This window comes from Salvelinus fontinalis, chromosome 19 (assembly GCF_029448725.1).
Source record: "Salvelinus fontinalis isolate EN_2023a chromosome 19, ASM2944872v1, whole genome shotgun sequence".
NCBI lineage: Eukaryota > Metazoa > Chordata > Actinopteri > Salmoniformes > Salmonidae > Salvelinus > Salvelinus fontinalis.
The window spans coordinates 43137768-43151110 of NC_074683.1; the positions used below are offsets into that span (position 1 = coordinate 43137768).

General features: G+C 44.8%; 1 pseudogene; it reads left to right on the plus strand.

Moving 5' to 3' along the window:
- Nucleotides 1-579: 579 nt before the first annotated feature.
- LOC129816775 (protein jagunal homolog 1-A-like) lies at nucleotides 580-11379 on the plus strand (annotated as a pseudogene).
- Nucleotides 11380-13343: the final 1964 nt, after the last annotated feature.

Genomic DNA, 13343 nt, shown 5'->3' on the forward strand with positions numbered 1-13343 from the left:
TCATATTTATTGAAATGACATTGTTCTTGATTTTTTTTTTTACTTCAAGGATAGAGGAGCTTTTAATATTCAATTGTTTTAGGGTAGAAATAGAAGCCTGATCATCACATCGGTGTGTGTGTCTGCATAACCAATTCTTTGAATGAAATGCATGTGAAAAACACATATTATTAAAGGATCAGATGTGGGCTTAAAAAAACGACATTAAATATATTGGTTTGGATATAGAGTTACTACATATAATCTTCTAGAATGTTTGCTGAAAATGCACACTTGGGGCTCTATTCAATCTCGTAAATGTAGCCTTTAACTGCAGTGGGCTAAATCAGGGTCGCACAGAGTGATTCTTTGTAGTCTTAAACAAATCTACTTTGAAACAAAAGGATACACCTCACACACATGGTTATGGGCTTTAAAAAAGAAGACACCTGTACCATGTCAGATATAGAGTTGAAATGTATTACATTTTGAGTTTGCATCCCAATATTACACTGTTTATACAGAACATCATAGAAGACTGAAATGTAACAAAACTGTTTTACATAGAAACACCAGATTGTTGTCGTTTTAAAAATATATAATATTGATTAATTATGAAATCATCAAAAATATTAATAATATTCAACCCATGAGGCCAAAGAGGGTGCTTTTTGTCATTGACTGCAGGAAAGGGCTACAGGCCATTTCCAACTGAGCTGACATATGCAACATGATTGCCGTCCACTCCAACGCGGAAACATTGCCTTTACATTTCAATTGAATTTCAGCGCTAAGGTTTGAGTAGAGCCCCAAGCCTACTAGTCTAGTAAGATTAATGATTGTTTGTTGCTTGGTTTTCAGGGAAGCAGGTTGTTACCATGATGTCTCGTGTGGGCCCTCAAGTTTCAGGTACTGATGCGAGTGACTTCAAACACAGAGAGAAGGTGGCCCCGCAGTACCAGTTGAGGTAATCATATCTGTCTGTGCACTTATCTGTCTGTATGTGTAGCAGTGTGATGTTGTTCCCCTAGATTACGCACCAAATTGCACACAAGGACCAATTCAAATAGGCCAGGTCAAGAGGGGATGTTAATAATCTGGTAATAATAATAATAATTCAGTGTATTTTTTTATTTAATTACAGCTGCATAGCTAATGTTTTTATTTGGTGTACAAACACTTTTTCATACCAATATTGTACATACAAGTGATTGTAAAAGTTTTGTATATTTTGGTTTGGCCCATCGCGGGTTATCTGTATCCCCATACCACTTTATCATTCTCTTTTGCCTGACCCTCGGCTAGCAAGGTATGTTGTCCTTGGCTCCGAAACTGTTTAATATAAAACCGTCATAAGGTTATACAATGTACTGTTTTGCAACCATACGTTTGTTATAGTGTGGACAGTGTAGGAATTTATGTTAACAAGTTTCACAGAGCTCACTGACTGGGGTATCTGTTGTAACTTCTAAGTACTTGTGACAGTGGTTGAGTGAGTGTACATGTGCTCGCGCAGGTGCCGGATAGCTGTGACTGCACCAAGGGTAACGTGTGTGTTGTCTCTTCGTGTGCAGGTATGTCTTTTATTTTGTCAGAATTATGTTCTGTATAGTTTTACTTGTATATGCTGTTGTGCAGCGAGTGTGCACGCAGCACCTGTTAATTCCTTTTGGCGCTCTTTTGCCTGACCCTCGGCTAGCAAGGTGCCGGATAGCTGTGACTGCACCAAGGGTAACGTGTGTGTTGTCTCTTCGTGTGCAGGGCAAATAAAAAGATTTCAACGAGCAGACCATCAGTTGTGGCAGCGTCTTCATTAAGAATTACACAACGCAGAACGAACCACGCTACAAACTGGTGCCGCGACCTGCCGACTGGTTAGCTCAAGCTGACCACCGGAGCTGTGCATGTGGAGGAGATGTGCGACCCGCGCATGCGCACTTGTTGATGGTTTGCTATAAGTGAATGTATACTGTAAATAGTGAAGGTGAATGTAGCATATTCACTAGATAATTGTATTGGCGTTTATTTGCATGTTTTGAGGGAATTTGTTTATTGCATTTTTTTTTTGTATTTGTATGCAGTAAATTACATTGTAGTTTAGTTCTCTATTGAGCCATGGAAGACTCTCAAGTCCATAAGATGAGTTATGCTGGGGATTTTGGTGTGGTTAGTGTGGGTAGAGGGAGGGGTGTCCATGCATTTACACCATTGGTACAGTCAGCTCCTGGGAGTAGAGTGGCTGCTAGTCCTGAGTTTACAAGCACTGGGAGGGGTAGGCTGTTTACTCCACCTGACCAGGGTATCCCACCTCTGTCTCTTGATGTACCATTGTCCCCAGTCCTCAGTAATAATGGGACACCGAGTCAGCTTAGTGACCTTATAAAGCAGATTGGTTCAGAGATAGGAGAATCTATCAGGGCGAGTTTACTGCAGCCTGGGGCTTCAAGTCTTTCTCCTGCCCATTCCCCTGACCAATCACAGCAGTTTCCCCGGCCTGAACAATGTGGGTCAACTTTTATTGATGCGTCCAAGCTGAATCTGGTTGTGAAGTCAGAGGTTAGTGCTCCACCTTTCTTCAGGGGTGATGGCTCAGATAAGTACTCTGTCCTGGAGTGGGAGGAGCTAATGGGAGTCTACCTAGAGAAGAGGGGTTACACTGGGTCTGAGAATGTTGGGGAGGTGATGTCTAGGCTCATGGGGAGGGCACGGGATGTGACCAAAGTCTGGATGCGTAACAACCCTGTTGTCACAGATGTTAAGGCAGTGTTCAGTGTTCTCAAGCAACACTTTGGGGATACTGTCTACTCAGGTATGCCATTAGCTGACTTCTATTCAATGAGACCATATGCTAATGAGGGTCCACTAGATTTCTGGATTAGGCTTAACAAAGCTGCAGAAGCAGCTGAACAGTACCTTGTAAGTGAGGGTAGAACCTTGCCCAATCAGTGCTCAGAGTTGGCAGTCATGTTTGTACGTAACTGTCCTGATAAAGAGTTGGCCCAAGTGTTCAAATGCAAACCCCTTCGTGACTGGACAGCCAGTGAGGTACAGGATCGTTTGGATGAACTGTTAAGGGAGCGTAAAGCATGTAGAACACAACTTTCACAGCAGGTGGCTGCTGTCTTCGACTCCCCCCAGGAGGAAGTGGATCCTGAGAGCAGACCTAATGTGTCATCTTTTTCTCGATGTGGCCGTGAACCAGAACAGGCCCAGTCTGTATCTGAGGGTGGGACATTAGAGAAGGTTTTGATTATGCTAGAGAAGGCTCTTGTCAGCAATACTCAGTCTGTGAACAGAGGGCCCCGTAAACAGTTCCCCAAACGTGAGCGTGAGTGCGCTGTCTGTGGAAGCACTAATCACTGGACCAAAGCTCACTGTCAGATGCACCAGCTGTGTTTCAAGTGCTTCTCTCCTGGCCACATGAGCTTTGACTGTAGTGAGACTGGGAAGCGAAAGAGCCCTGTATGTGGGCAGACTGGCAGGTCTCAGGAAAACTAGAAAGCCTCCATTCTGAGGAGGGCAATGTGAGGCAGTCTAATTTTTCCTCCACTGATGATGATATCCAATCTGTTTATTCTTATTTTTGTGAGTCAGTACCCAAGAACAACACAGTAATTTTTCAGAACACAATGAGAATTTCTCAGAATGACAGTTTGTTTTACACCACCGTGCTAGTACAGGATAAAGTTGAGCTGAAGGGGATGTTAGATAGTGGGTCCATGGCTACTACTCTGCGCGCAGATATTGTACCTCGGTTGAGGGAGGCAGGAGTGGTAGAGGGGAACTTTCTAGCTCCTTCAGACATCATACTGGTGGGTTGTGGTGGGACGCAAACTAGCCCAGTGGGCATGTGTGACTTGAAACTACAGCTTTATGGCTTCAGTTATGTAGTCCCAGTGCTGATTGTAGATGGGCAGGTTGATGAACTCATTGTTGGCACTAACGTGTTGAAGTCTCTGATTAGACAGTTCAAATCAAATGACAGCTACTGGCAGGTGGTGGGTACGCCAGGTCCCTCTGGACAGTGTGAGGACAGCCAGTTCCTGCGTCTCCTATCAAATCTGGAGAGATGGAGAGGAGACTCCATCCCAGATAAAGTGGGCACCATTAAGTTGAAGAGGGCAGTAACGCTCCAACCCATGAGTGAGCATCTTGTGTGGGGCCGCTTACCCCCAAAGACAAAACTCTCTGTGGGCAGTACTGTTGTTGTCGAACCCAGCACGTCTCGTTGTGTGAATCGACACATACTAGTAGGGAGAGTAGTTACGCCTCTGTGGGGGGATGGATGGCTCCCTGTGAAGATTGTGAATCCAACAACTTCGCCAGTTACCCTGAGACGAAATGCTAAAGTGGCAGATGTGTACCCTTGTATTGCATTGGAGGATTTTGATGATGTCAAGCAGAAAGCTGCTTACCAGAACGTGGCAAAAGCACAATGTGACAGCTCACATGGCAGTCTTACAGCCAAGAGTTCAGTTGATGGCAGTGTAGTTAATGGAAACAGTACACTGAGCAATCTTGGACTTCAAGGCCTGTCGGTTGAGGAGTGTCCAGTCTCACAGTTCTGGAAAGACAAACTTGTCGGTTTAATTGAGAAGTATGACACGGTGTTCTCTAGACATAGCCTGGATTGTGGAGAGGCAAAAGAGTTCTGCCATCGCATACGGCTGACTGATGACCGCCCATTTCGATTACCTTATCGTAGGCTTTCTCCAGCTGATTACCAAAAACTCAGGGAAACACTGGATGATATGGAGGAAAAGGAAATCGTCAGAAAATCCAGCAGCGAGTATGCCTCACCATTGGTGCTGGTATGGAAAAAGAATGGGGACTTGCGTCTATGTACTGACTTTAGGTGGTTAAACGCCCGCACAGTGAAGGATGCTCATCCCCTGCCTCATCAGGCTGATGTACTGGCGGCGCTGGGAGGTAATGCCTTCTTCAGCACAATGGACTTGACATCAGGGTACTACAATGTGCCACTGCATGAAGAGGATAAGAAATACACTGCCTTTTCCTCTCCTTTAGGTCTGCACGAGTACAATCGTTTGCCTCAGGGCCTTTGCAACAGCCCGGCTACGTTTATGAGAATGATGCTGACCATCTTTGGGGACCAAAACTTTCTAAGTCTCCTTTGCTATTTGGATGATCTGATGGTTTTTGCTAAGACGGAGGAAGAGAGTCTGCAGAGACTTGAGATGGTTTTCCAGCGGTTGCAGGAGCACAATCTTAAACTGTCTCCGTCTAAGTGCAAGTTTTTGAGGAGGTCTGTTAAGTTTTTGGGCCACATCATTTCTCAGGAGGGCGTAGCCACTGATCCTGCTAAGATTCAAACCATTTTGAATGTGACTGAGAGTGAGATGATGGAAGCTGATGGTGTCACTCCGTCTCCTAGCAAAATCCGTTCTTTCCTTGGTATGGTAGTATACTATCAACACTACATTGAGAATTGTTCCATGGTTGCTAGGCCATTGTTTCAGCTGACTACAGGTCAGAAGAAGCCTAGGAGAGGCAAGGGCAGAAAGAGGCCTGGTCCCTCTCGCAGGCTCACTGCTGCAGACTGGACTGCCGAGTGTCAACTCGCTTTTGAAGCTTTGAAAGCAGCACTAGTTGACCAGGCACTGCTGGCTCATCCAGATTTTTCTCAGCCATTTTTGCTTTCTGTTGATGCATCTACTAGTGGTTTGGGAGCGGTACTATCCCAAGTGCAAGATGGGAAGGCCATAGCCAGGCCAATAGCTTTTGCTAGTAAATCTCTTAATCATGCACAATCCAAGTATCCTGCTCACCGGCTGGAATTTCTAGCCATGAAATGGGCCATTCATGATAAGTTCAGCCATTGGCTGCGAGGGCATAAGTTTACGGTGTGGACCGACAACAATCCACTCAAATATATTCTTACAAAGCCGAGACTTGATGCATGTGAGCAGAGATGGGTTGCAAAGCTGGCACCTTTTGATTTTGATATCCAGTACATACCAGGGCCCAAGAATGTCGTTGCTGATGCTTTGAGCAGAGAGCCATTTGTCCGCCCCAAAGTTCTGCACCGACTGACAAGAATTCCATATGATGTCCTGCTGGAGGAAGCCAGAGGTCTTCGACTGGATGATGTACAAGACATGTTCCGTCTCTCCTGTGAGCAGCCCGAGGCTGGCTGTGGAACGTCTATGGCTCCTGGGAGTGAGTTGAGTAGAGCTGGAGACGATGTCAGTGGGTTGGTTTCCTGTGAAGAGGTGTCTGCTGTCCTCCAAGCCCATCGCCGATGGGATGATGGTGCCACAGTGAGGTCCGTTTCACATGTGCAGCACCTTGAGAAGTTGATGTCCATGGGTCAGAGCCCTTTACCTGTCCTTACACACAAGGAGCTGTATGATAACCAGTCACTGGATCCTATCATCAGCAGAGTAATGTTCTTTGTAGATAGAGGCCGGCGCCCATCTAGGAGAGAGCGAGTCTTTGAAGCTAAAGAAACAGTTTATACTCTAAGACAGTGGGGGAAACTCACCACGCGGTTAGGGATTCTGTATCGTGTCTCAAAACACCCAGTGAGTAAGAAGAAAATATTCCAGTATGTCGTACCTGTGTCTTTGAGAGGCCTTGTGTTGAAGGGAGTTCATGATGATGCTGGTCATCAGGGTCAGCAGCGCACATTGTGGCTCACGAGACAGCGGTTTTACTGGGAATCTATGGAGAAGGATGTCAAGGAATATGTGGCCCACTGTAAGAGATGTGTGTTGAGTAAAGCACCTGAGCCTGAAGCAAGAGCCCCACTTGTCTCCATTGTGACAACGGCACCTTTAGAACTTGTGTGTATTGATTTCTGGACTGCCGAAGATTCAAACAACAAGTCTATTGATGTGTTAGTAGTGACTGATCACTTTACTAAGCTGGCCTGTGCGTATCCATGTCCAAACCAGTCTGCTAAGACTGTTGCTCGTGTTCTCTGGAATAATTTCTTCTGCATTTATGGGTTCGCTGATTGCATCCATTCTGACAGGGGTGCAAACTTCGAGAGTTTACTTATTGCAGAATTACTTCAGTTATCTGGTGTTGAAAAGTCCCACACCACACCTTATCATCCCATGGGTAACGGTCAAGCAGAACGTCTGAATCGCACACTGGGTGGGATGATTAGAGCTCTGCCAGCTAGGTCTAAGGCTAAATGGCCTCAGATGTTGAACACATTGACATTCTCCTATAACTGCACTGTTCATGAGACTACTGGGTTTCCACCCTTCTTCTTGATGTTCGGACGCACCCCTAGGTTGCCGGTAGATGTTATGTTTGAAAGTGTGCTGTTGGATGGGGACACAGTAGATGTGGATAAGTATGTCCAGTCTCTGGGTGAGGATCTGAGAGAGGCCATGACATTGGCCCAGCAGCATGCCAGTAAGCAACAAAAGAGACAAGCCGAGGTCTACAACAGACGGTCTAAGGGTCACTCGGTGCAGAAGGGAGATAGAGTTCTACTTGCTAACAAGGGGGAGAGGGGCAAGAAGAAACTGGCTGATCGCTGGGAGAGTGTGGTGTACATAGTGGTTGCAAAGAACAGCTCACTGAACACATATCGTATCCAACACCCTACCACTGGACGCATCAAAACTGTGCATAGGAACCTGATTATGCCAGTCAACTTTCTGCCTTTACCTTCGTGGGAGGAACCTGAGGGTCACGGATCTCTATCGAGTGGTGACGTGATCTCTGAGATGTCTGCAATGTCCAGCCAAATGGATGGGAGTGACGCCAGGACTGTCCACTGGGTAGCAGGCCTTCCTGAGTCTTCTGGGAGGATACTCCAAGAGGATGGTGAAGTCCCGGCTGATGGAAGTGAGGTGGAACAACCGTATGAAGTCCCCTTAAGTGAGGTGTGCTCAGCAGAAGTGGACCAGAGAGATATCCCCGAAGCCTACAAGAGTTCTGATTGCGAAACTCCATTCAGTGTGGATGATGTTACCTTGGTTGAAGATGCTTCGTCAGTGTGGTCTGTGACAATCTACCAGGATTCTGATCAGTCGTCTGACACTACTAGTGTTGAGTCGGTAACTGAAAGTGTGCTGGCTCCGGAGATGCGGATCTGTAGTACTCCCCATCCTGAGGTTAGACCTCTGAGCAGGGTTAGTGCTGTCTGTGACATTCCTGCTAGGTTTGTGGGTGAGGGTGTTCGGACTAGACTGGGTAGACTTATTAAGCCAGTGGATAGGTTAATCCAAACTATGTCTACACAGGAAATGAAACAGTTCTTGTTTTCTCAGTGACGGTAGGATATTGCCTACCTTTTCTTTTGTAGGAATGTAGGAAATCTAAGCATGTCTTAGAATGATTTGTGGGTTTGTCTAATATATTTGACAATTCATGTAACTTTGTGTGTAGTCCATCGGCATAAAATGTATATGGCATTTTTCGTATACGGTTGAATAAGGGATTAGCTACCCCTTATTTTTCCTAATCCTTCGCGGGATAGCTTTTCAGCTGATCGACCATTTGTGGGTCTAGAATTAAGGGACTACACTGGGTTACTCTGTCGCCCTGTGGGTGTGAATTTTTTTTCTTTCTTTGCTTTGTTACCTTTGAGGTAATGTGTTTTGTTTTGGGTCTATAATCTAGTGTAAAACAGTGGGGGTGAATGTAGCAGTGTGATGTTGTTCCCCTAGATTACGCACCAAATTGCACACAAGGACCAATTCAAATAGGCCAGGTCAAGAGGGGATGTTAATAATCTGGTAATAATAATAATAATTCAGTGTATTTTTTTATTTAATTACAGCTGCATAGCTAATGTTTTTATTTGGTGTACAAACACTTTTTCATACCAATATTGTACATACAAGTGATTGTAAAAGTTTTGTATATTTTGGTTTGGCCCATCGCGGGTTATCTGTATCCCCATACCACTTTATCATTCTCTTTTGCCTGACCCTCGGCTAGCAAGGTATGTTGTCCTTGGCTCCGAAACTGTTTAATATAAAACCGTCATAAGGTTATACAATGTACTGTTTTGCAACCATACGTTTGTTATAGTGTGGACAGTGTAGGAATTTATGTTAACAAGTTTCACAGAGCTCACTGACTGGGGTATCTGTTGTAACTTCTAAGTACTTGTGACAGTGGTTGAGTGAGTGTACATGTGCTCGCGCAGGTGCCGGATAGCTGTGACTGCACCAAGGGTAACGTGTGTGTTGTCTCTTCGTGTGCAGGTATGTCTTTTATTTTGTCAGAATTATGTTCTGTATAGTTTTACTTGTATATGCTGTTGTGCAGCGAGTGTGCACGCAGCACCTGTTAATTCCTTTTGGCGCTCTTTTGCCTGACCCTCGGCTAGCAAGGTGCCGGATAGCTGTGACTGCACCAAGGGTAACGTGTGTGTTGTCTCTTCGTGTGCAGGGCAAATAAAAAGATTTCAACGAGCAGACCATCAGTTGTGGCAGCGTCTTCATTAAGAATTACACAACGCAGAACGAACCACGCTACATATGCTTGTCTGTCTTGTCTGCCTACTTTTCTATCGGAACATTAAACATACTGTCTCAACCCTCCTCTCCCCTTTTTCCTCTGTGCCTCCAGTGCCTTGATAAAGTAGGAGTTGCGGAAGCTCAACTTTGTCCAACTTCTGCTGTGGCCCGTGGCCCAGGTGACCATCAGCAAACTCGACCTGGTGCCCAGCGACCCGGCGGCCAATCACTACAGATGGGAGTACCCCTACCTGATCAGTTTCTTTCCACTGGTCACCAGCAGCCTGTCGCTGTCCAAGAACAACATCAGCTACCTGGTGATCTCCATGATCAGCTCAGGCCTGTTCTCCATCGCTCTACTCTTCTACGGCGCCATGGAGATGCTCGGCGAGGCCCAGGAGCTTTACTGCCAAGGCAAGGCCTACCGCTTCATCTTCGGCTGGGCGGAAGTCACCGTCATGTACCTGGTGATAGTGGTGGCGGTGCAGGTGGATGCCTGTCAGATATACTGCAGAAAGAAACTGCTGGACGCCTGGCTCGATTTCACACAGGAGAAGAAGAAGAAGTGATGAAGATGTATTGTGGGTTTTGAGGCAAGGGAAGAACTGAATTTCTGTCTGTCTCTAGGATGCATTTATAAGTACTGTATATTGTTATTTATTTACTACCTCATAATCCCTGTCCATTATTTTTCCAGATTGTCTAGTCAACCTTGCATACTCTTTCTCGCAAGCTTGCATACTCTCTCTCTCCATTTCAAAGACACTGACTCAATGTACATTTTATCTCACACACACCATAGGAGGATGCTGAAGGGAGGATGGCTCATAATAATGGCTGGAACAGAGTGAATTAAAGGGCATCAAAAACATGGAATCCATGTGTTTGACTTGATACATTTGATACCATTCCACCTGTTCCGCTCCAGCCATTACCACGAGCCCGTTCTCCCAAATTAAGGTTCCACCAACGTCCTGTGATACACACATTAGTATATTACATACACACACAAAAACATACACAAACACACACACGTCTCATTCCACTACTCTGGATCCATGTTATCTATTTTTTCCTTCCCATTTCATCTATCTTGGGGCTCTCGAGTGGCCCAGCGGTCAAAGGCACTGCATCTCAGTGCTAGTCGTCACTACAGACACCCTGGTTTGAATCCAGGCTGTATCACAACCGGCCGTGATTGGGAGTCCCATAGGGTGGCGCACAATTGGCCCTGCGTCGTCCTGGTTCGTCCGGTGTAGGCCGTCATTGTAAATAAGAATTTGTTCTTAACTGACTTGCCTAGTTAAATAAAGGTTACATAAAAAAAATATATTCTCTCATGAACGCTGTGGACTGTTACTACCTTGGTTCTCTACTTGTTGCCATGTCAACTAGCCTCTTCCTCTCAGGTCCTGGATTTTACTGGACCTAGCCTGAGCTGTGCCAGCCAGCTAGCAGTTAGTATCAGCAACACTCTACTTAGTTTGACAAGCCTCAGAGTTCGAACGAGAGAGACTGCAGCTTCCTCTGAGACCGCAATGTTTACTGATACAGCTGTTAGATGTGTGTGTATGAACCAGGCCCTTGTGTAAGACTTCAGCCGGAAGGAGGATCTCTCAACTGACTCTTTGTCTCAACAGAGGAGGAATGAGGGCTGAACAAGTTTGTTGCCATGGTTTCAGTAAATGGACATCGGTTGACTAATCTGTCAAATATTGAAAGCACTATAAGGCATGCACACAAGTACTGCCCAAAGCTTGAGCCTGAGAGACATGATATTCTGTGTTCCAATGGCAAAAAAATGATGCATTATCTCACTAAGTAGGCTTGAAAGGTTACACTGTGTCTTGACTGCTATCAAGGGGTCTTGATTTGCCCCCGCCATGTAATGTGCCCAAACTGTAATGTTCATCATTCATATATCTCTTAAAATGACATGTATGCTTGAGCCATTGCCCCCTCAATTCATACGTTATTTTTTACCATCAATAAAAAGGGAAATTTAATCCTTGTTGTCTTGTGTCAAGATTGTTGTGCCTTTAGTTGTCTTGATTGTTACTGACCTTGTAATGTGCTCAATGAGTTTTTATTACAGCTACTTACGCTTAGTGACAAATAATTAATTCATTTTCAGTCCTGTGAAGTAGTCTGGAAGGCAAATGATACCATTAAAAGTAAACTGTTTATGACAATACATTATATACAGTACAAGTCAAAAGTTTGGACACGCCTACTCATTCAAGGGTTTTTCTTTCTTTTACTATTTTCTACATTTTAGAATAATAGCGAAGATATCAAAACAATGAAATAACACATGGAATCATGTAGAAACCAAAAAAGTGTTAAACAAATCAAAATATATTTTATATTTGAGAGTCTTCAAAGTAGCCACCCTTTTCCTTAATGACAGCTTTGCAGACTCTTGGCATTCTCTCAACCAGCTCCATAAGGTAGTCACCTGCAATGCATTTCAATTAACAGGTGTACCTTGTTAAAAGTTCATTTGTGGGATTTCTTTCCTTCTTAATGCGTTTGAGCCAATCAGTTGTGTTGTGACAAGTTAGCGGTAGTATACAGAAGATAGCCCAATTTGGTAAAAGACCAAGTCCATATTTTGGCAAGAACAGATCAAATAAGCATAGAGAAATGACAGTCCATCATTACTTTAAGACATGAAGGTCAGCCAACATGGAACATTTCAAGAACTTTGAAAATTACTTTAAGTGCAGTCACAAAAACCATCAAGCGCTATGGTGAAACTGGCTCTCATGAGGACCGCCACAGGAAAGGAAGACCCAGTGTTACCTCTGCTGCAGAGGATAAATGTGTTAGAGTTAACTGCACCTCAGATTGCACACCAAATAAATACTTCACAGAGTTCAAGTAACAGACACATCTCAATATCAACTGTTCAGAGGAGACTGCTTGAATCAGGCCTTCATAGTCGAAATGCAAAGGAACCACTACTAAAGCACACCAATAAGAAGAAGATACTTGCTTGGTAAAGAAACACCAGCAATAGACATTAGACCGGTGTAAATCTGTCCTTTGGTCTGATGAGTCCAAATTTGAGATTGTTGGTTCCAACCGCCGTGTCTTTGTGAGTCGCAGAGTAGGTGAACGGATGAACTCGACATGTGTGATTCCCACCATGAAGCATGGAAGAGGAGGTGTGATGTTGTGGAGGTGCTTTTCTGGTGGCACTGTCAGTGATTTATTTAAAATTCAAGGCACACTTAACCAGCATGGCTACCACAGCATTCTGCAGCGATACACCATCCCATCTGGTTTGCGCTTAGTGGGACTATCATTTGTTTTTCAACAGGACAATGACCCATCACACCGCCAGGCTGTGTAAGGGCTATTTGTCCAAGAAGGAGAGCGATGGAGTGCTGCATCAGATGACCTGGCCTCCACAATCATCCGACCTCAACCCAAATTAGGTGGTTTGAGATGAGTTGGACCATAAAGTGAAGGAAAAGCATCCAACAAGTGCTCAGCATATGTGGGAACTCCTTCAAGACCGTTGGAAAAGCATTCCTCATGAAGCTGGTTGAGAGAATGCCAAGAGTGTGCAAAGCTGTCATCAAGGCAAAGGTTGGCTACTTTGTAGACTCTAAAATATTGTAATGACCCGGCTGGGTCATTAAAGAGAAAAGAGACGGACTCCAGGTGTACAGGTCAGAACACAGGTTTATTCCTAAACTGGGCTATTGTTCAGGCCACAGCCCACGCCGCTAATGCCGAACGTACACAATTATACATGTCGAGTTAAGGTCACTCTCATAGGAACAGATCAAGGCCCGAACAGAAGAGGGAGATATGAGACACTCATCCCTCTTTATGCATTTCCAAATCCCGCGGGATTACCCATCATACCCCCCCAACCTTTCCATCTGTCCTGACATATTTAAC